The following is a 24,517-nucleotide window of genomic DNA, read 5'->3' on the forward strand; positions in this document are numbered from 1 at the left end:
AGAACCAATCTCCAACATGTTTCTGAACATGCATGCGTGTGTGTGTGTGTGTGTGTGTATGTGTGTGTGTGTGTGTGTATGTGTGCACATATGACTGTGACTACAGATGCCTGTGAAGCCAGAGACATGAAATTTTTCTAGAGCTCAAGCTATAGGCAGGTGTGAGCTCCCTAAAACTCAGATCATCTGCAAGGGCTGCAAAACTCTGTTGACTCATAATACATTTTTCAAGCCTCCTGTTTCCTGTGCTTTGAGGTCATTATAATAAAATATTAGCTGTATTTTCCTTTACTTATTACTATTCAAATCCTCCATGAGTTTTAGATATGTTATTAAGTGATATGTTACTAGACTCTTTTCTTTCATGTTTTTCCACTCAATATAAGTTACCATCTAATGGCTTACCTCTTCTCACTCATAGACTCCAGTAAAGTTGCATCTATTCTTGTTTGTATCTTTCATGGAATAAAGCCATCCTTACAGTCACAAGGAGGAACCAACTCACTAAGACAGTTTTCTTGGACTTCTGGCTTCCAAAACTGAGAGACAAGTTTCCATCCTTCTAATATCCAGTCTGTGCTCTGTGACTAGGGTAGCTCTGTGTTCATATTTGCCTAACAAAGAGTCAAAGATAGGAAAGGCTACCACAAAAATTTTTGATATGATAAATTTATTGAAGGAAGTGAATTAGAGTTTGTCAAACTTGAAGACAACAGTTTTTCACTTAGGGACTGACACAAACACACTACAAGGTTCTTAACATAGTAGGGTACTAATATAAGATAGCTAAGAAACCTACCCATCTGCAAACTTAGCCAATCCTTATACCAATGGATACCTAAAGCACAAGTTTCTATTTTCCTCCATTTGGAATAGAGTTTTCTGTAGATATAAATGTTAGTAGGATATGTGGGAATTGGACCTGTTCAGCAATACTACTTTGGGGGGTGAGCTTGATCATCTTGGGCAGCAGTTCAGTGCAAACACCAAATATGACTTTGTATCTGCAGTCCAGGCCTCTAGTCAGGCAGAGAACAGGCACAAACCATCAGCTACAGTCCAGTTCTTTCAGCAAGCAGACATTAGGCACAAGCTAGTAGCTGTAGTTTAATACTTAAGAAACTCCAGGCTTGCCAATCAGCCTAAGGTGAGGTTGTGGAAGTGGCAAACTGCCACAGGAAACTCTCAAGCAGTTCTTGGGCAAGTTTCTTCTCTCAATGGCAGTGCATTATTCACAAGTTGAGCTCAACAGTACATGTGTGTCTTTTGCCAAGGAATGGTAAACCAAACCAAGGATCAGTGCTTGTCTCCCACTGTCTGTGGGGTCATATTTATGCTCCTTCATCAAGCATCCTTTCAAGTGTTTGCTGTATCCAAACATTCTTTCACCTGTGTCTGTTTCAGGAAAATGGTCGTTCATGTGCTTGCTTTAGCAAGACATCCTTTCACCTGCGTGCCGCAGCAAAATACCATTTGGCATAACCAACTTTCCAAAGTAGTAGAAGTTTCCACTTCAATTTTCTGTTATGGCAGTTTTCTACATCTTCCTAAGTTTTAGCATTTGGGAAAAGCTTCATCCCCCTTCCCAAAAAATACCTTCATAGCAAAGCATGCAAAAGTCTCAGTTACCTAGAATTAACTTAGATGATAAGGCCTAAGCTTTAAACCAACATCAAAGTGGGGTGACCTCTGAAGCTCCTCATAAGGAAGCAAATACTTTCTGCATGCTTGAAAATTACCTGTGGGAAGATTTATTCGACCAGACAAATCTAAAATATACTGAACCTGTCCTGTATGAAGACCAAGAAAATAATGAATTACCTGTATGGCTTTGAAGATGAGAAGAGCTAAGTCGCAAGTGGCTCTTAATACAAAAGGTGGCAGAGCAATGAGAGTTTCTGACTGATGATAATATTTGAATGAGAAACAACAAGAAAATAAGGATTGAAGTCTGCATGAGCCTGAGAAGGGATCCATGAGGTAAATAAAAGGAGACTCCCATCCTATCCAATGCCTTGGATTTAGCCTAGCAAGCTTCTGAGCAGACGCGGGCTTTCTGCACCTTACCTTCTGAGCTACCAATCTAAGGGCCACAAGTGAACTGTATGGATATCCATCTCATGCTTTATTCCACGGTGCTAGAAACCTAGTCTACATCATGGGATCAGAATGAGTTGCTGCTATTTTTAAAAATGAAACTGTTTGCAACCTTGCATTTACACAGAACATAGAGATCAGATACTAGAAAGAAATTCTCAGTCCCTTGAACAGACTCTCAGCAGATGCTGTAGATGCTTCTTGTGTTAGGTTTCTTTTTTTTTTTTATCTTTTTTTCTGCTGATGTGATAAAACACCATGACAAGGCAACTTGAAGAAGAAAGAGCTTATTTTAGATTACAGTTCTGGAGAGATGAGAGTCTATCATGACATGAAGAGTGGCAGCATCAGCTGTCATGGTGGAACAGGAGTAAGAAGCGAAGAGCTCGTATCTGAATCACAAACACAAGGAAGAGCAAGCAATCCAGATATAGGTGAGGCTTTTCATTCTCAAGGACCACTCCCAGTGAAGTACTCCCTCCACCTAAACTTTCACAAGCAGCACCGTCATCAGGGAATCATACTGCCAATAGTAGCAGAGGAGATAACGATAAGGAGCAGGTTATCAGAGGCAGAGCAAAAGAAAACCCTTCAGTATATAACTTTTAAAGACTTCAAAGAACTGTACCTTGCAGTGGCATACATATATCACAAGAAATGCACGTGACAATGAAAATGAGCTCATTTGGACAGCCCTGAACGTTCTGCCTATCTCATTAATTCTGCTAGTAGAGGAATGCATTGGAAGCATAAAGTAAGGGAAGATTGTTGAAAACAAACCTAAATTTGATTAGTATTTTTAAGGCTTCCAGCCTCTTTAGATAGCCAAACTATCAAAGGTTATTTTTTTTTTTGTAAGTGCTATAAATGAAGCATAAGGAAGGAAATGGGTGGATAAAGAATTGCCATGGTTTGAGGTCAGCCACAGAGGAGACAGAGATACTCAGAAAGTTACTGTTTACACTCTGGCCTACAGATTACCATATGCCATCAGGGTCATAAAGCTTGAAATACACTGGTCAGGTAGTCAAAAAGGAGGGACCAGAAAGCCTTGGCAAGAGCCTTTATATGGCTCCTCACAGGGAAGGCAAACCTTGCCTGGGACTTGAACTTTGGCCTCTTGGCTGGTAGCAGTCAGTTCTATGGAAGATTTAGGGTAGATTAATTTGCATAGCAATGATGTATGCTTCTTAGTTAGTTCACCCCTTAGATTCCTTAGTTCCTTAGATTACTCACCCCTCTGGATCATTCTCTACTCAGCCTAGGAGATTTTAATATGTAAAAATATAATTATAGAAAAAATAAATACAGTGATAATATAACTAAGAAGTATAGCTAAATTGTCTGAAATTTAGGTGAGTTGGAATTTTCGATTTTGTTTAATGGAGTGAGACTAAGTCAAATCCATTGAAAACACCTTCCACTCCAATGATATTGGGATTTTTTTCCTAGGAAAAATGCTGCTAGCTTAGACTCAGGGTTCAGAGAGAAAGAAAACTGAAGGACTCTTTCAGATAACCTAAGTGCTTACTAGCAGCTAGCAAGCTAATAACAATACTCTGTGTCAAACACTCACTGCTGTCACAAGAAGGGAAAGAAGTTCTTGAGGTGGAGAAAGAAAAGAAAAACAAAAAACAGAGTGCTGAGCCTGGAGAGCCAGAGATTTCTTGGGATGGGATAGGGGATTTCCAGAGGGGAAGCTGGGAAAGGGGATAACATCTGAACTGTAAATAAATAAAATATTAAAAAAAAAAATAAACAATTACCCAGCTTTGTTTCAGAGCTTTTGAGAACCAATTACTTCTGTTTCCTGTTTTCTCTTCCTCCCTTGAGTGATCTCTTACTGTTATCCTTTACTGGTCTCACCATGTGTGCTAGCTAGCTTTCCATCACTAAGTGGAAAACTTCAACTTTAAAGGAAGATGGGAATATTTTTGTTCAGTTTTGGTTTTCAGTCTGGGGTCACTTACTTGATCTTGCTTTGGGTCTCTGGCAGCTGGCAGCAGAGCACACCACTATAGATGTGCAGATTGAAGCAGTCTCTTCATGTCATTGTTGTCAGAAAGAAGAGAGAGAGAGAGAAAGAGAGAGAGGGAGATGGAGAGACATAGAGGGAGGGAGAGGGAAACACAGAGAGAGAGGGAGAGGGATAGAGGAAGAGAGAGGAAGAAGGAGAGAGAGAGAGAGAAAGAGAGAGAGAGAGAGAGAGAGAGAGAGAGAGAGAGAGAGAGAGAGAGAGAGAGAGAGAGAGAGAGAGAGAGAGAAGCTAATATATACTTGGAAGGTATACCAGTCTACTTTCCTTCCACTATGACCTAACTTGCTGGAAATGTAATTTGTTGGGTGGTGTACACCTTTTTTGCTCCCAAATAACTTAAGGGCAATTTCTATGCCCTTCTTTGCCAGTTTTAGCTCCCAAGTAGATGACACAGAAAACTATGTTTTCATTAATTTGTTGTTGGTACTATGCTGGGCAGATTATAAACTATTCTAACCCTCTAAAGCTGCTAATACCTATACAAATACCCTGTTACTTACTGATCTTGTCTTCCCTTGTCTCCATCTGGTTCATGTTTTTCCTTATGACAATTCTTTCATTGGGACCTTATGGCAAATCCTCCTGGTGCCACTGCATAATTTCTCCACTCCTCTTTGTTCCTCTTCATGGGTCTTCTCTTCTTTCTCTCTCTTCACCTAGGACCCCAGGCTGATCTCAAAAGTCCAGTCTTTCTATCTCGTCTTTCCAGTCATAGGCTGAATCAGCTGTTTATTGACCATCAGAGACAATGGTAAACAAGTCTTACATAGAGACAGATAATACTTGATCATGCCATAGTCTGGGCTATAGATAAATGTCTGGGCATAGAAATCAGATCTTAGGGCACAGAAATCTGAATCTAAATACACAATGCATAAGAACAATCCCCAACACCTTCCAAAGGCTCTGCCACCAACCAGTCATGCTACTAAGTAAAGTCCAAGCTCTTTATGACAGAAGACTTTGGAGAACACTCTAGACCAGTGGTTCTCAACCTTTGTAATGTTGCGACCCTTTAATTCAGTTTATCATGTTGTGGTGATACCCAGTCATAAGATTAATTTATTGTTACTATATGACTGTAATTTTCTGCTCCTATGAATCTTAATTTAAATATCTGATATACAGGATATCTGATTTGTGACCCTTGTGAGGGTCAAGACCCACAGGTTGAGAATGAATTCTCTCGATCTAAACAGTAACATCTTTATATGATAGGAGTATTAAAAGAGAACAGATGGAGAGATTACTTTTGCTAGACCCTGACCTACCTAACAGTACATCTAAGAGTTTCATTTCCCCCCATATTAGTTTTGTGTAGTGAGTTCATGGATTTGACATAACACTACAATACCTTTGAGACTCACTGGAAAGAAGATGACTAATTGACACTCCTCATAAAGCTATGATTACCAAGCTTCCAAAATGATACCCATGAGTTCTACCCTGTCCTGAATGAAATGTGAGATCTAAATCTGATGGATAATTTTGTCTGTACCAAGTATAACCATGCACCAGCATAGTTTTTAAGAATACCTGCTTCTGTCTTATTCTATTCTAGCTTGATAAGAAAGACTCTTTCCAAGTACTTATATCCACTACTATACATTAAAGGTATCACTACTTGTCCTAAAGGCTGTGTGAAGACACTCTGAGGCAACATGGGAAAGGATAAGGGTCCATCTTGCTCTCTCTGTTCCCAGAAATTTTGCCACTTGATTTTGTCTCAACCTAAATACAGATAAATGAACTCAAAGAATGAACCTAGGTAGAAGAATGAATACCACTTAAATAAAATGGCATTTTGATGAAATCATTACATTTGAGAAATGTTACACTGAAAGGGAGCTGTTTACATAAATATCAGTGACACATGATTGGAAGCAGCCAAGTTATAGGCTGAAAGTACTGAACAGATCTGTTTCAACTGCCATATTGAAAGGATGAAAAGAATTAGAATAACCATAGAGTAGGTGGCCATGTATAGAAAACCACATTGAAAGAGGCACTGATTTGACATGACAACATTGAGTGAAACCATGGATATCCAAGGAGGGATCCATAGAAACTAAAACCTTGGGCCTCTCATTTTCTTTTTTTTTTTTTTTCACAACTTGTAAATTGCCAGTGCTTTCCAGAAAGCACATCTTTGTTATAGTCTACCCACATTGGCTTTCTGTATGCTGGAGAATGAAAAGGGTTCTGGAGGGGCAGAAGAAATATATGAGGCCAGCTGTCATTATGAGTGGGATGATGGAAGACATAGGGTTTAGAAGACACTAAAAAGTAAAGGACACATTTCAGGGAGATAAGCCAGGGTTTTATAATCAAGATTTAAGTAACAGACACATTGCTAAGGAAGCTTATCTGGGAATGTCACAGGAAAAAGGAAAATTATTTGTTACAAACCTATGCAGGAAATTGAAGGAGAGCAATCAGCAGTGGCATTTGCCATAGCACATCATTGCTATTTCTGTATTGCTAAATACTTGTTAATGAAATAGATTAGTGTCAGTTTATCACATCTTGTCTGTTATATACTTTGCTAAGCTCAAGCCTTCAGAGTTGGAATCATTATAGGATTTCATGTCTTTGCCTCAGTTTATATTCATTGTAGTTCCTTGATACAGTAAACAGTTTATAAGCCAACATCTAGAAAAAGGAAAGGACATAGTGTATTAGAAAGGTACAGAAAGCATAGTTGTCAGGGGTGCAGATAAAACTTGGGAGAAAATTTACCTGGGCATCTCCAGCAGCAGAAGAGCATTTGCTGTAAGGTTTATATTATTATTTTTTTAAAATTGGGTTTCTTTCATGGTGTTTGTGAGATTCCCCCATTTGCTGAGCAAGGTGACAGCCCCATTGTTAACAACTGCTGGGCTCATGAAGCAAAATAGATGTTCCACCCGCAAAATGAATGCAGCAGCTATGGATTAATTAGATTTCCTTTCAGAAGATGAATGTCAAGGAAAACAAGGTGTTTTGTGTGTCTGAGGACTGATGTGGCAGGGAGACAACAGGAGCTGCCTAAATAGCTGAGCCACAGGTCTGAAGCAGTAGATCTATGTTTGCAAACATTTGACCTTCCACACAACTTTTGGAGCAAGCCAGCAGAAGCTTTACAACCTTCCACGTTTAATAAACAAGCCTGCTACATTTTTGCCCAGATGCAAAAAGGCTACAATTTGATTATCTGTTTCAGGGCTATTTGCTGTCATCTCCTCTCAACTGTGGAGTCTCTGTTGGCAAGAAGCCAAATATTTAACATGAATTTACAAGTCATTTACACAGGCTTGGACTATTTACACAGTGACTAATTGCTTTATTAGGAATGTGAGCTGATGGCATTATATAATTTTGATTAATAATTCTAGTCCGGAGGAACAAAAGAATTTGTCCATGTAAAGTACTGAGAAAGCTTAGTGTTTGAGTTTCCGTACACTGAAACAGCCTTTCTCCCAAGGTTATGGCTCTCTTTGAACTCATGTCCTTTGTCAGCTGAAAGTATGGCATTCTTTTATCTCTTTCACATTGAGGCAACTCCCTTATTTCAAGTTAATTTTGAATGATACGTGATAGAATGATTTGGTTCTTCTATCACATTTATCCTCAGAGAAACAGAGAGTATGAAATGAAGTTAAGGTTTGTGTTCAGATGCTTTCCACACTACCCCTCACATAATCTCCCAAAAGCTACTCTCACCTTTCTGCACAAATTACTACTACTGTTAGGATAGTGTGAACAGAGGCAGAGCTGGGTACCATGAAAGTCTGTTTTCTTCATCCTCGGAACATATGTTGAGCACAGCATCCCTTGGGCAGGTCACCACCTCCATTGAAGAAGGAGCTGTTAATATCAAGCAATGAGCTCTAAGTGATATACAGTTCTAGGAAAGCCAACTTATCCATGTCAGAAAATACATTTGGGACCTATTATTTCACTAATACTCCATCCAAACTTTTTCACATTGTTTTACTAATGTATAGAGAAGAATGTCAGGCAGGTTTCCTCGTCAGGACTTTGACCCTCTGGCCATCAGTCTCAAGACTAGGTATATTGCTCCCTGGACCACATTGTGCATGATATTTACAGTGTGTAACACTACCTACTTATATGTCAGCATGAGTCATGTATTCTGGAGAATACTTCTATATGATGCATATACTTATTCTGTATTTATACCCATATCTTCATGTGCATGTGGATATAGATTATATGCTTTATTTTATTTTAATGGTTTTATCTTTATATATATATTACAAATTTAAATTATACTTCTACCAGCACAATGCAACGACCCTCACTGTTTTAAAATACTCATCCCATTCTCTGTACCTGATTTTTTTAATGAAAGTGACCAAAACATCCACTGGATATTTTGTTGGTGTTGTTATATCCAGTGGATGTTTTCCTGTTACATGTCCATTGACAATATCTTTATTTTGTTGTAAATGTGTGGTGAGTGTACATTTATGTGTGTGTATGTGAGTGGTACATATAGGCAGATGCATCAGGATCTTGGATGTCCTACTATATCACTTCTCACCTTATTCCCTTAAATCAGCATCTGCAGTTGAATTGGGCATGAGGTTGGCAGCCAACATGACAGAACAATCCCTGTCTCTGTAAACTGTATACTGGGCTAAGATTTGTGTGTGTGTGTGTGTGTGTGTGTGTGTGTGTGTGTGGTGTTGCCACACATGGCTTTTTATCTGAGTGCTGGAAATTTGATCTCAGGTTTCTGGGCTTGCATAGCAAGAGTTCTTATCCATTAAACATCTACCCAACTCCCTATTGCTGATTTCTTAACTAATCTTTCTTAGGTTTCCAAGTGAAAATAACATGGCTGAGAGATTTCCCCATTAATTTATTCACTGTAACAGTCTTTTCCTCATAGGATTGAGCTATTGGAGTTATTTCTTTTGTGACAGTAGCTTTTCTCTTCATTTTATGCTCATAGTTCCTTATACTATATGTCTCTGTGCTAATGCACATAATTATGGTTCCTCATGCTCTTAACATGATCTTAAGAAATGCCCTGTCATCTCTTCTGTGTTATGACAGCATCTGAGCATTTCACATAGAGAGTATCTTTAATCATTCAAATTTCTAAAATGTTTTACTGAATTGTTGATTAGAATTGATATAATTTTGCTCTGGAAACACATACTTTTCTGTATAGTATTCGTTAATGTACTATTCAATGTGTTATAGCTATAATCATTCCTACATTGCAATGCAGTCATTGCTTGTTACATCAAAATATTGATACAAATGTTATATATCAAGCAGTTTTGTATTTATGTGTCAAGAGGAGTATATCTATATAATTTGTTCTGATAATTTAATTTTTTTATGAAGATAAATACTTGTTTTGTGATTTTTTTCTCTAAATTACTGAGACTTGTCTTTCATTATCTTATTTGCATAAGTAATAAAAATGTTGGGTGATATTTTTAGCTATTCCTGGTTATATTTTATTTGTATGTAATTGTGTGTGTGTGTGTGTGTCTGTGTTCATGTTGTAAGCATGTATGTATTATATGTGCCTCTCTGTTCACATGCTGAAATCAAAGATTGACTTCAGATGTTAGCATCTTATGCTTTTTCAAAATTTATTTTATATGAGTTCATTGTGTTTATATCATTTCCAGTCCTCTTACCCCTCCCCTACTCCTCACATCCCTTCTCAAACTCGTGGCTTCTGTTGAATTCAACTAGTGTTGTCTGTAAGTGCATGTGTTTAGAACTGATCAAACTCATGGCTTCTGTTGAATTCAATTAGTGTTGTCTGTATGTGCATGTGTTTAGAACTCATCGCTTAGGATTAGGAGCTCATCTGTGGGGAAAGTTGATGCTGCTTTCCTCAGCAGCCATTTACTGCTAGCATCTCTTCACTTAGGAATGGGCCTTGTAACGTTTTCTTCTACCCATGTTGGCATGTCAAATGGTGTAGGCTTTGGAGGTCTTGTGAAGTTCCTGGGTGTAATACTCATGTCCTGTCCAGAAAACACTATCTAGCAAAAGACTTCAGCACTCTTCAGCTCTTACCATCTTTATCTCCTCTTGTCTAAGATGTTCTCTGAATCTTAGATGTAGGGGTTTTCTTATATGTATGTTGAGAGTTGGTCTTTTGCTTGTATTGTTATGCCTAATACTGGCCCCCAGGGCCTGGTTGCCCCCATGGAGAAAGGAATCTTCATGCAAGTACAATGTGACCTTGTTCTTCAACTTAAACCTATTGGTTAAATAAAGATGCAGAGAGCTAATAGCTGGGCAGAAGAAAAATAGGTAGGGTTTCAGGTTACTGAACTTGAAGACAGAAGAGAACCAAGAAAAGAGGCAGAAAGGAGGAAGCTGCCATAAGGTAAGTGAGTTATGAATATATGGACATGAAGACTGACCAATTGGAGTTAAGAGCACCCCAGATGGAACATAGCAAGTTATAATTTGCTGTGGGAAAAATAGATTTTAATAGCATACAGTGTGAATATCTGCCCAACTCTAGTGCTGATTAAGGCTTATCATAAAAATAAAAGTTGTATGTCTTTCGTCTGGTAAGTGAATGATCAATGGCAGGATAGAAACCCTGATTGGAGATTAAGTAACTATGACAACATATGTTTGTCACATTTGGGGCTAGGTACCCCCAGAGTCCCTTATTCTCTGCATTTTGCATCTCTGTAACAGACTCTGCCTATACAAAAAAATTCTCTAAGAGGATATGAGAACTGCACTCCTCTGGGTACAAGGGTGAACATTTAGAAAGTAGTTAGAAACTAAATGACCTTAGTAACAGGTCAGTATCAGTCATGCTCTAGGATCTCTTTCCAGTCTCAGGTTCTTGGCTAAGTTTATAATACCAGACATGATTTCCTCCAACTAAGTGGATTTTAGGTCCATTCAGAATGCTGTGGGTTCTATTGCCGTTATTGTACCAATTCAATTGCTATGGCTATCTTGCTTTACAGTTGAATAGAACTATTTGTAACCTTTGTCTCTTTTGATATTTTTGAGACAAGGTATATCACCAAATATGATGTTGTCTAAACATCCCAGCCTAGCAATCTTCCTGTATTTGTCTATCTTCCTTTCCTCCCCCTCCAGTGCTGGGGTTAAAGGTTAACTCTTCCATGCCTGTCTTTTATATAGGTGATGTTTATCTAAATATAGATCTTTATGCCAGCACAGCAACATTTTAGTCACTGAACTGTCTCTCCAGTCCATTTTCAGGACTTATTTGAATAACATTATCAGGGCTTTGCATGGTAGTACATGACTATAATCCAAACATCAGTGAAACAGAAGCAGGAAGATCATAGGTTCCAAGATGGCCTGAACTAGAAAATTAGACCATCTGTTAAAAAAGTAAAAATCTTCACAAGAAGCAATATTTTAATAGTGAGTAAAAAGCAAATACCTATTAAAAAGATATTTAGAGTAAAACATGAAAGTCGCTGTACTTCATATATGGATGATACTTGATATTTTCCACCTCAGCATTCTTGAAATGATAAATATAAAAGATCACAAGTGTCTATTCCTGTGCTTCATTAGCTTATTTTTCACTGTTTATCCTGAGATGATCAACATAATAAGGGAAATGGATTATTGTGACTCTTGATTTCACAATCAGTTGTTATGTGGAGTTGACTTCATGGCAAGAAGTCATAGAAGGAACATGTAATCAAAACGGCTGCTCACTTAGGGCTACAAGTTGAAATTTCAAATGTTTTGTGAATATTATTAATATCAAGTTAGCCCAATAGCAATTACAAAAGTTAAAAGAATTCTTGAAATGTAAACGGCTTTTGTAAAAAAAAAAATAATCCAGGAAATTTTCCCCTGTGCCCATGTGCTCAAGGCTCTTCCCCACTTTCTTTTCTATTAGTTTCAGTGTATCTAGTTTTATATGGAAGTCCTTGATCCGCTTGGACTTGAGCTTTGTACAGGAGATAGGAATGGATTGATTTGCATTCTTCTACATGCTCACTGCCAGTTGAGCCAGCACCATTTGTTGAAAATGCTATCTTTTTTCCACTGGATAGTTTTAGCTCCTTTGTCAAAGATCAAGTGGCCATAGGTTTTTGGGTTCATTTCTGGGTCTTCAATTCTATTACATTGATCTACCTGCATGTCACTGTACCAATAGCATGCAGCTTTTATCACAATTGCTCTGTAGTACAGTTTAAGGTCCAGGATGGTGATTCCACCATAGGCTCCTTTATTGTTGAGAATAGTTTGGGCTATCCTGGTATTTTGTTATTCCAGATGAATTTGCAAATTGCTCTTTCTAAGTCTGTGAAGAATAGAGTTGGAATTTTGAAGGGGATTGCATTGAATCTGTAGATTGCTTTGCTCTAAGATCAAGAATTGACAAATGTGACCTCATGAAATTCAAAGTTTCTGTAAGGCAAAGGACACTGTCAATAGGACAAAACAGCAACCAACAAATTGGGAAAAGATCTTTACCAATCCTATATCTGATAGAGGGCTAATATCCAATATATATAAAGAACTCAAGAAGTTAGACTCCAGAGAAACAGATAACCCTATTAAAAATGGAGTACAGAGCAAAACAAAGAATTCTCAACTGACAAATACTGAATGGCTGAGAAGCACCTAAAGAAATGTTCGACATGCTTAGTCATCAGGGAAATGCCAGTCAAAACAACCCTGAGATTCCACCTTACACCAGTCAGAATGGCGAGGATAAAAAAACTCACATGACAGCAGATGCTGGCAAGGTTGTAGAGAAAGAAGAACACTCCTTCATTTCTGGTGGGACTGCAAGCTGGTACAACCACTCTGGAAATCAGTTTGGCAGTTCCTCTGGAAATTAGACATAGTACTACCAGAGGACCCAGCATATACCCAGAAGATGCTCCAACATGTAATAAATACACATGCTCCACTATGTTCATAGCAGGCTTATTTATAATAGCCAGAAACTAGAAACAACCCAGATGTCCCTCAACAACGGAATGGATATAGAAAATGTGGTACTTAAACACAATGGAGTACTACTCAGATATTAAAAACAATGAATTTATGAAATTCTTAGGGAAATGGATGGACCTCGAGAATATCACCCTGACCTAATCACAAAAGAACACACATGGTATGCACTCTGTGATGAGTGGATATTAGCCCAGATCATTATAACAAAATACAAACCACAAATGACAAGAAACTCAAGAAGAAGGAAGACCAAAGTGCGTATACTTTGTTCCTTCTTAAAAGGGGGAACAAAATACCCATGGAAAGAGTTGAAGAGATTACCTATGGAACAGAGACTAAAGGAAGGACAATTCAGAGACTTTTCCACCTGGGAATATTCAATCATCAAATCTAGACACTATTGTGGATGCCAGCAAGTGCTGGATGACAGGAACCTGATATAGCTGTCTCCTGAGAGGCTCTGACAATACCCGACTAATACAGAAGTAGAGGCTCACAGCCATCCATTGAACTGAGTACAGGGTCCCCAATGAAGGAGATAGAGAAAGGACCCAAGGAGCTGAAGGATTTGCAGCCCCTTAGGAAGAACAACAATATGGACTAACTAGTACCCTCAGAGCTCCCAGGGACTAAAATTCCAACCAAAGGGTACACATGGTGGGACTCTTGGCTCCAGCAACATGTGTATAGCAGAAGGTGGCCAAGCTGGTCATCAATGGAACGAGAGGCCCTCGACCAGTAAGCAAGAGGGTGTGGGGTGGTGAGCAGGGGGAGGGGGGAGGGAAGAGCAGTTTTTTTTTTTAGTTTTTTTATTTTATTTTATTTTATTTCTTTTTTTGGAGGAGAACCTGGGAAAGGACATATTGTAAATAAAGAAAACATCTAATAAAAAAATCCACTGAATTAAAGTCTGAGCAACATGGAAGTAATAAAGATAAATGTTGGAGTGATATGTTTGTATACTACCTGAAGATACAGCACTGCCCTTCCTTGCCTACTGAAGGCAGCTTCTGATTGGTTAAAATGAGAAGCTTACGTCCTGTAGCAAAAGGCAGAATAGGAAGGTGGGACTTTCATACAGAGAGAGGAACTCTGGGAAAGAGTCAGAGGTGAGGAATTCTCCACATAGACACAAAGGGAGTCAGACATATGAAAGAGAGGAGGTAGCTATATAAGGAGAGATAACCAGTCTTTGACAGACATATGATAGGATGAACAGGTTAATTAAGGTAATGACTAGTTGGGGAACAAGCCTAAACTAAGGCCAAAAGCATTGTAAATAAATATTAGCCCCCGTGCTAATTTGTAGGAACTGGAGTAGACACAGAAAACCCTGAATGGTTACAGGCAAACTGGGAGTAATGGATATGTATGAATAATTACAAGGTATTAAATGCAATGTTACACAAAAAGTTCTATTGAAAGCAATAGTAAAAGTTCCCTTTTCTACTTATAAAAATTATAGAAAGATATATTTCTACAGAAAAGCAATTAAAGTAATAGCATGCACCATGAATATAAGGTGTGATACTTGTATAACATCCCAGATAAATTTTAATAAGCACTTGAGACAAATGCAGTCATATGCTGTCCAATGGGTCTCAGTCATGTACAGACTGTCCTGATGAGGCTTGTACCAGATAACCACAGTGTATAGAAGCTAAACCATTTAGTTCTGAAAGTTCCCTCTATAATCTTTGCATCATAACAATGCTGCCTGGCAATATGTTTCTTGGAAGTGATTCCTATGAGTTGATTTTTGTCTCATTTGACAAAAGAGTGCAGTGGGACTGAATAACTTTTTAATGGGAATGTCATAAAAGGCAAGAAATGTGTTTGATTTACAGTAGTCCTCACATATTAAGTGTGTCTCACTGTATTCAACTTTTTGTGGTTTGGCGTTGTATGGGTACATACGTGTATGGGTCCATATGTGTGTAAGTACATATCTACATACATGTGGGTGCAGATGTATATGTGTGCCCGCATGAGTGTGTGCTCACTTGTGGCAGCAGAGTTGGACACTGGTGAACTACTCAATTTGCATTTAATTTCTGAAGGATCTCAGGCTTAAAAGAAGAGTGCAACAACCAAAATATGAAGGCATGTCTTTAAGGAGACACTATTTCCAGCATAGGTTATTATTATTTATCTTGCAATACAGAGGCATCTATAATAAAAGCAACATCTATAAAAGGATACAAAAGTACAATCTATCCCAATTGTCTGTGACAGGGAGCTGCTGGCCTCCTGCCTCATCCTGGAACAGAACCGAACTGGGAGCTTTCCTCAGGGAGACCTAGGAAATTACTGCCTTATTGTTTTTCTTTGCCCTTCATCTCGTCTGCATTTCAGAAAGAAAGCTCACACTATGATTACAAGCACTCCACTAGCTGTCTACGGGATCAGCTTCCTTGAGCTGAGAAGGCATTTATTTTATAATTTAATATTTTTTGTTTTGTTTTAATTTTTATTATTTTTGTGATAGGTTTGCTGAATCTAAATGCCTGATATTTCTACTTGGGATCTCCATGTCCAGTATCTTTTGAGATAAAATGTTTCTCCACTACCTGCTCCAATATTCCTTTGTTACACATATGTCTGCTTTGATTTCTGCTCAATCTAACAATATGTTGTTTCCTTTTCACAATAAAAAAATAAACACGTAATCCCTAAAAACAAAATGTTCAAAATCTTGCCTTATTAAAATATGTCTTAAGTATGATCATGTATATATGATTGTTTTTGTATAATCATGGTTTGCTGGGAGCCTGCAAGGCCTAGAATGGGTTGAAATGGGACACGGTGTCTGACACAGCTTCAAAGACTGGTGGTCTCTGACCTTCTAGCCCTCTATCTATATTGAATACTTATGCATAACTTCTTAACAATCCTAAACACTTTCTAGTCATTCTATGCTTAAAAACCCTGGCTTCTTTTCTCTTTAACTCTGTGTTTTATTAAAAATTATAACACTCTGTGCTTTATTTAACTCTTCATGCTTAAATAAGTGCTAGGGAAACTTAACTCTTACTGTTCTGTGCTTCATTAAGCACTGAAAACTTAACTCTTCATTACTGTTCTGTGCTTCATTAAGTGCTGGGGATACTTAACTTTTGGTTACTTGTGCTTTAATAAGTGCTAATATGTGGTGATTAACACATGCTGTTTAGCAGCAGGGAATTAAGTGAAGGATTTATTGTTAGTGCCCCTTTCTCTGGTAACTCAGCAAGTAGCCTCTCGGAGTAAGCTGGTTAACTCTTGTGAACCAGAAAGGAAGGAAACAAAAACAAAAAATTAAGATGCTTCATACAGACAAATGTGCATAGAAACATATACATCCATACGCCCACAGTCTAGCCGGGCCAGACCATCTGTCACAATCAGCTCCACAGTGTTCATGCATGCTTACATATGTACACATATACCTACACACATACATTTAGACTAACAGACATATACTTTGTGAGGGATGGATAGATGGATGGATGGATGAATGGAGGGAAGGAGAGAGGGAGGGAAAGAGGGAAGAAGGGATGATGTAGAGCTCCCCAAGCCATACAATTCAAATAGCAACTTTATTTCTTTTCTCTTTCTTTTTTTATACCTTTTTAGACAAACACTCCTCAGAAAGGAGTTACAGAAGGATATTGAAATAGCAGTATTTCATTCTATATACACATAAGTTTATAGAAACAGGTTTTACATGGCCTTGCCTTATCATAGTACATGCCTGTAACTTTAGGCTTGGAGCTAAATGTATTTCCTGGAACACAAATTTGTCCCACATCTCTTTCTCTTTTTAGTGTAATTATGAAAGCTCACCATATTTCTTATTATGCAGCCTGTACTTATTATGGGGAGTGGGCACATTTTATTCTTGATTCTAGTTTCATTACCTCTTTCCAACAAGGCAACTAAGACATCTCTAAAAACCTTCTTCCTGATATTATTTGAATCAAATCAGGAATGCTATAGAATCACTATCTATTTGTCTATATAGCGTCACTATAAGATATTAAATACATGTTCATAGGTCTGCAGAAATCTGCACAAAGGATGGATCGATACCTAGTGACTGTTACATATTTAATAATACCAGGAAAATCATGTTAATAGCAGAAATCTTTCCTCAAATGTAATCTCCTCAGCCTTGCCTAAAGAAGTGAATCCATCATAGCTTTACAGTCCATGGCAGAACCAGCTTAGGAAGATCACCTGCTAATTTTCAGCTTCTCCTAGATGGCTCTTGGCAATGATTTGTTTCCTTATATCATGTACTTAGTAACAAATTGACTTGTAAGTAAATGCTCCTGTAAAGTAAAAATTGTTAACTTGTCCCAAGTTCATTTTCTTCATAGTCAAACTAAAACTAAGATGATGATAATGATGATGATCATGATCATGATCATGATCATGATGATGGTGATGATGGTGATGGTGATAATGAGGAGGAGGAGGAGGAAGATGGGGAGGTTAATGTCTAATGATCATGAATCTTTCTTTGGAACAATTAATATGAATTTTTGAATAAATATACATATATATATATATGTAAAGCTGCTTTTAAGAACAGGATATTTATAACCACAATTCTGGTTACCTCCATGATATGTTATCTCCTGAAATATGAAATGTTATCTCATTGATCATTATCTCAAATGTGGTTCTACAACATGGTCCCTATAGCCTAAATAAGAATAACTGATGTCAGTGCCTTTACATGTGTTTTATGTATAAATGAATATATTCATCAACTCAAACATTTTAAGGATTTTAAGGATGTTTTAAAACCTGGATAGTAAAAAAAGATAAAACCTGGATAGTCATTATCCTATCTGTTAAGGTCAGCAAGTGCCATTTGCATCCCTTCAGCAGTATTCTCTCCTAAAATAGTAGCAGCAGGACTTGGAAAAATATCACTATTCCTAAACAAAAGAGGAGATTAATAAGTCATCCCATCTGATTTTATAGAAAGCTTTTATAAGGTATGAATGCCCAAATAAGTAACTTCAGGTAAACAGAGTTTGAGGGTTAAGAATAATACACATAATATTAAAGTTTCTAAGGTCAAAGATCACAATTACAAAAGCTGGCTAAAATTTATGTCAAATCAAAGTATACTTAGGAATATCTAGCTATTAAAATACTGCATAAGAGTTAAAGTATGGGCTGGAAGGATGGCTCATAGATTAAGAGCACTGTCTGCTCTTCTGAAGGTCCTGAGTTCAAATCTCTGCAACCACATGGTGGCTCACAACTATCTGTAAATAGAAATCTGATTCCCTCTTCTGGGATGTCTGAAGACAGCTACAGTGTACTTACATATAATAAATAAATCATCTTGCCGGGCAGTGGTGGTGGTGCATGCCTTTAATCCCAGCCCTTGGAGGGCAGAGGCAGGCGAATTTCTGAGTTCGAGGTTAGCCTGGTCTACAGAGTGAGTCCCAGGACAGACAGGGCTATACAGAGAAACCCTGTCTCAAGAAAAACCAAATAAATAAATAAATGAATGAATAAATGAATAAATAAATAATCAGATTAGTTATAGAGAAGTACCAGAGTGTACAGAGTGTAATTGATCTTCTGGGTATATGATAACCACACTTGGAGGTTCTAATATGGTCAGAAGGACTAAAAGGGAAAATGTTTGAATATTTTTCTCCTTGCTCCCCAAAGTTAATAAGGGGAACTGCATTTCATCTCGAGAAATATTCTTGTTTTAGTTAGGATTTTACTCTTGTGAACAGACCCTGTGACCCATTTCTTCCAACAAGGCCACACCTACTCCAACAAGGCTATCCCTCCTAGTAGGGCAACTGCCTGGGCCAAGCATATTCAAACCACCACAGTTCTGTAACTGTGGAAAGTCACCTACTCTCTTGATCAGGGAGGCCATGAGGACTACATTCAGTGAAATCTAACCAGTGTTCAGTATGTATGTATATACACCTTTATGTGTACACATTATACACACACACACACACACACACACACACACACACACACACACACACACACACATGTCATCTCAGCTCTGTAGCCACTATCCACAGCAGCTGAGTAAAACAGGCCTACCTTCTTAAATACTGAGGCAAAATTTAAAAGCTCTATCTATCAACCATGAAACACAATCTCATTCTGGAAGAGTACTCCTCGGAGCTATAATGTGTCCTTCTGTACTTTAACTATATTTGTTTTCTGATTAAAGAAGGCTGTCAAATACTCTGTCATCAAATTCAGAAGTTTGAGAAATGATTCAATATATCCAAGAGGTGTCTTTGGAACTTTAATACGAAACCCGTTAAAAGGACCCAGTAGAGTTTTACTTCTCTTTTAAACTGTCACGTAGGCTGGCTTTAACTGACTTCTCTTTAAAGGTTCCAGGTGCTTGTGCCTTATATAGGAGTCTGATGTAGCACTAATGGCAGATTACAGCTACTTTATCCTCCTGCAGGGCTCTGGTACATGGTCTACTCAGTTGTACAGTTACATTTCACCTTACTAAACAATACTTGCATTAATCTTGTTGTTAAACTCATATTGTTTCCCACAAGGTGGTAATAGAGGAGAATCAGTGGCTGATTCTGCATACCTATGCTGGCCAATGAAAAACGTCTCAAGCATTTCCACCAAACCAATGGTCTTCTATCCTGTAACCAATAACAGTGACAAAAATCATCAGTCTTGCCGGCCAAAGATGCTTTAAATGGTTTCCTTTCCTCCAATAAAGGCAAAACTGCCTTAATTACTTTCTTAACTGGGCTTTCAGAAGGAATTATATTAGTACTAACAGTCCCATTTTTATTATTGTATAGATACTACATCCCTTAAATAGTATGTTTCAAAAATACTGAGTATCACCAAATGGCTATGTTATATTCTGGATTATTGCTTTCTGTTGTTTTATCATGGCTTCTTAGATGAATTCTCCTTACAGTCACCCTAACTGATGCCCTTTCTGTGTTTCCCTTTTGTCAGTTTGAAGCAGTTAAGAGGTATCTGTGTCTAAAACCCCTAAGAGCAGATCCAGTGACCTCTGAGACGGAGACTAATAGACCATCCAATATATCCTTCTTTTTACTGCTATGACTCTTTTTTCTCAAGGCTGAACATAAGGCTTCTTTGTACCACTTGCACTCTCTTTCTCACCAACACTCATAAAATCTTAAATTTCTTTTTTCCAGATCAGCTTAACATCCTTAAGGACTAACTCGATTTTTTAGGTATCTGACTGTGGCTAAGAATGTGCACCCCCATGCCCCTCTCAGAACTTCTCATACAATATTTGGCTCAAGATTGGGCTTAAGGAACAGAAAATTCAATTTCTTGTTTTGTTGTTGTATGTTTATTTGTTTGTTTGTTCCCTTTGTTTTGGTTTGATTTGTAGTGCGTTGTTTCATCAGAGAACTCCATCTGTGGTTAGAATTGCAGTACCCATGAAATAACAAGATCTTGAGCTTCGGTTTCAAGCATGCTTTATCCCTTCCATCACTACACTAGATTCAATTCCTTACCTCAGCCTGCTATTTTCTCCTGTTCCCTTTTGCCAATGCTCTCTGAAGATCTTACGCAGCTGGAAGTATCCAAAGAGACACTCTTCATCTTCTTTTTCCCTTTATTTGTCCTCATCATTTATAATAAAGGGGAAAATGTCTCAATCTGGAAAATGCTTGCTTGAAAACTATCCCTCCCTCTTCTCAACAATAACTGTCAACAAGCACAATTCTTCTATGAAATTGAAGAGGCAGAACTAAGGTCATAAAGGTATCCATGGAACCCCAACCCCAATACTCCTTTTCCCACTTCAAGCCATACAAAACCTCAAGCTCCTATTGTACCAGAGCAGTCTCCCCTTCCTCCTTCCAGTTTTCTGATTAAAAGAACAAGTCTCGGGATGGGAAGGGGTGGGAGAGACGCCTCAGTGGTTAGCAGCACACACTGTCCTTCCTGAGGATTTGAGTTCAGTTCCCAGGACCCACATGAGGTGGTTGACAATTGCCTCTAACCCCAACTGCAAGGGGAACCCTGACATCTGTGAGCACGTGTATCAAGGGCACATACCTTCCGACACACAAATACATAATGAAAATAAATATTTTCTTAAAAGAAAAAGTTCATTTCTAGAGATACCTTCCTTCTATCATTATTTCCGTATAACCAGGATTCCAACCAGGATCTGACAGAATTCTCTGATGGAGTGCAGAAGCTATTTTATTCTATTTTATTTTATTTTATTTTATTTTATTTTATTTTATTTTATTTTATTTTATCATGTTTCTTTTTCCAAGTCCTACAGGTCTAGTCTGTGTTATCTGTTTCCATCATATACATCTTTTCATGTGAAGGTTGAAAACAGGGACCCTTGTCCATCTTGTGAAGGACATTTCATTGACACTCTCACTCTGTCCTAAAATGTTTAGTAGTATTCTAATTACTTCTGTATTGTTGCAAATTTTTGGTCTTTTCGATTTTTCTCACTACCACCAACAACTGTAAACTGAACAGCCTTGAAGTTAATTATGTGAAAACTTTGACCATATGCTTAATTATTTCCTTAGGATAAATTTCTAGTAATTGAATTTTTGGTTCATTGTTTATACATATTGTTATAGCTTTTGATATATATTATCAAATTACCCTGCATAGCGTTTGTACACTTTAAAATCATTCTAGCAGAGACCAGGTGTTAGTGAAAAAAAAAGTAGAAATAAATGTTTCTTTTTGTTATTTTAATTTCCATTTCACAGTAAGTTGTGAAACTGGTTAATATTTTTTGCCAAAAGTGTAGCCAGTTGTCTTGATAGCATTGTTAATTAAGCCAGCTGAGATAAAACCATAACAATTAACATAGTATATCATATACACAGAAGCACACACAGGAGATGCTGTTATTTCATAAGCTTTAAATAAACACATGTTTGCATATTCACTTGGGAAATGAAATACACAGATGTCTTGTTCTTAAACAACGATACTTTTCACCTACAGCCCTACTTTGTCATTTTGATTTCTAGTCTTGGAATAGTATATGAAAAAACATAAAGGATCAAGGACAACTGTTACAGAAGAGATTATCTGTCTTCCTTAAATAGTACATATATTGTGAGTTGTGGACATAATACTTGAAAGCTGTTGATAGACAATTTTTTTCAGTTAAATGTGCTAGTATATGCAAATATCTTTATCTTGTCATATCATAAATAATTTATATACACTTATATGATCACTTAACAAATACATGGTGTGCCTCTAATAATTGGGAATAGGTAAAGCTTTATAAGTGAAACTATACCTTCACCTTTCTCTCTCTCTCTCTCTCTCTCTCTCTCTCTCCCTCTCCCTCTCCCTCTCCCTCTCCCTCTCCCTCTCCCTCTCCCTTTTCCTCTCCCTCTCCCTGTCTCCCCCTTCCTCTCCCTATCCACCCCCCCTCCACTTCTGCCTGTCTACCTGTCTGTCTGTTTGTCTATGTATGACTATGTTTCTGTAAGTCCACATGTCTGTGGAGATCAGAAGAGGGTATCCTATCCCCTGGATCTGGAGTTACAGTCATAAGCTACCCTACATGCATGCTGGAAAGATGACTCATATCTTCCTGCAGGGTATTAAGAAAGAACATTTAATTACTAAGCAATCACTCCACCCCCTTAAGGTATGACTTCTAATACAGGTTTAAAAGCTTCAGACATATTTCCTACTCTTGCAACCAAATGAACCCCTACTGAGTGATTCAGTTTTATATTCAATAGAACTTCTAAGGCAAGGCTTCTGTGTTGTTAGTTTCTAATGGCTCAATGTCACCAATAAAATTTGGTATATAACTACTATTTTCAATTGCCATCCAGCTAACACATTTTTGACAAGAGACGTAGTATTTGAATTCTCTTCATTAAAGTCCAAGGCTATTAAAAAATTTTTCCCCAGGAGTGAAAATACATACATCAAAAAGGAATAAAAGAGCAGGTAGCTCATTTTTTTCTAGATATTTGAATATATTAAAGTAATAAATATTATACACTTTAAAGAAAATAATTCTCAGACCTTAACTCATTTCCCTTGTAAATACTGTATTTTCGAATATCCAATTTTAATTGTCTTAAGACTGAGTACTGCGAGTCTTTTGCCCTTGAAAAGGATGCCCTCTTATTGATAGTCTTAATTTGGATTTAAATGAGCCTATTCATTTTTCAATGATGTGATGTTTAATAATGCTTCTTTGCCTAGGTTCATGTTTCAAGCATATTAATTCTACATACTTTGCTTGAGTATTCATCACTTGATAAATGGATTACAAAAGTTATACTCATTAATCAAAGACTCATGGCATGACCAAAGCAAGAATAGTAATGACTGACATGTTGTGAAGCTTTGAGAAAATGCTCTCAGCCAACCTAACTTAACCAGAAATTTGCTGCTCTTTCTACTAATGAATGGGAAAGGAGACTCTGAATGCAGTTTTAGAAGCCTTGTACTATCAAGCATAATTTACATCTGTATTTCTGTTGTATAGCACTTTCTTCGGGGATAAAACCATCTGTTTTGGAGCTCATTATGACAAAGGATGTTCATTCAAGGTGAAACATTCCTTTCTGCAGGAAAATTTGTTATAATTAGGAAGTAGACAATTTTAAAGCTCTAGAAAGTCCCTAAAACTATTTACATGCATTAGGCCACTCCTTCTCCAAGCATATATAAGCTTTAAGGAATGCTCAAAACATGTTAACACAAGAGAACTGTCTAGAAGAGGCTAAGACCAGCTGAACAACCTGAAAGAGGCAGTAATGAATTGAGCTACCCCAAAAGTTATTTTATGACTTGTTGAACTGCTTACAAATTGTTTAGTGTGCTCCCAGGTTCCAGGTTTCATGAGATGGTATCTATTCTGGGTGATGTTTTGGTGATAATGTTGTCTTAAAGTCATTTCTGCTTCTATAAGTAACTCTGTCTGTACTCTTATAAGCATCTCCAAGAAAACTCATATTGGATGTTGCTAGTATCCATATTTATTTTGATCTATCATTTATTCTCTTTCTGGGATAAGTAGATTTTTTTTGTGTGTGTTCCCAATAATAGAATCACACAACTTCTAATTCTGGCACTTTGTTCCCTAAAATTGGATTACTACTCCAAGGTACAATTCCTCCTGATCTGCACCTGAATCCAAAATTCTGCTTTCTTATGAGTTCATGTTTATATTTACATCTGTGGGATACACAATCCACAAAATAAGAAGACTGTCCAATTTCCACTGTGTATTATATAAGGATAATTACATAAGGATAATTTTCTTCTAATATAATTGCAATTATCATCAAATAATAGAGTATATCAGTGAAAAAGTTTTGATTCCATAGATGACAAACATTCCTTTCTACCTGAGAGAAAGATCTTAGACTCATAGCTTTGGTCATTAGCTAAGAT

General features: G+C 37.5%; 1 long non-coding RNA gene across 1 annotated transcript; it reads right to left on the reverse strand.

The window, feature by feature from the left end:
* Positions 1-427: 427 nt before the first annotated feature.
* Positions 428-6,643, reverse strand: LOC116085249. The gene is made up of 3 exons (XR_004116463.1): positions 6,545-6,643; positions 4,636-4,860; positions 428-614 (listed from the first exon to the last, which is right to left on the reverse strand). It is a non-coding gene; the product is annotated as an uncharacterized LOC116085249 (long non-coding RNA).
* Between the last annotated feature and the right edge of the window lie 17,874 nt (positions 6,644-24,517).

The sequence above is a fragment of the Mastomys coucha genome, unplaced genomic scaffold (genome assembly GCF_008632895.1).
Source record: "Mastomys coucha isolate ucsf_1 unplaced genomic scaffold, UCSF_Mcou_1 pScaffold9, whole genome shotgun sequence".
NCBI lineage: Eukaryota > Metazoa > Chordata > Mammalia > Rodentia > Muridae > Mastomys > Mastomys coucha.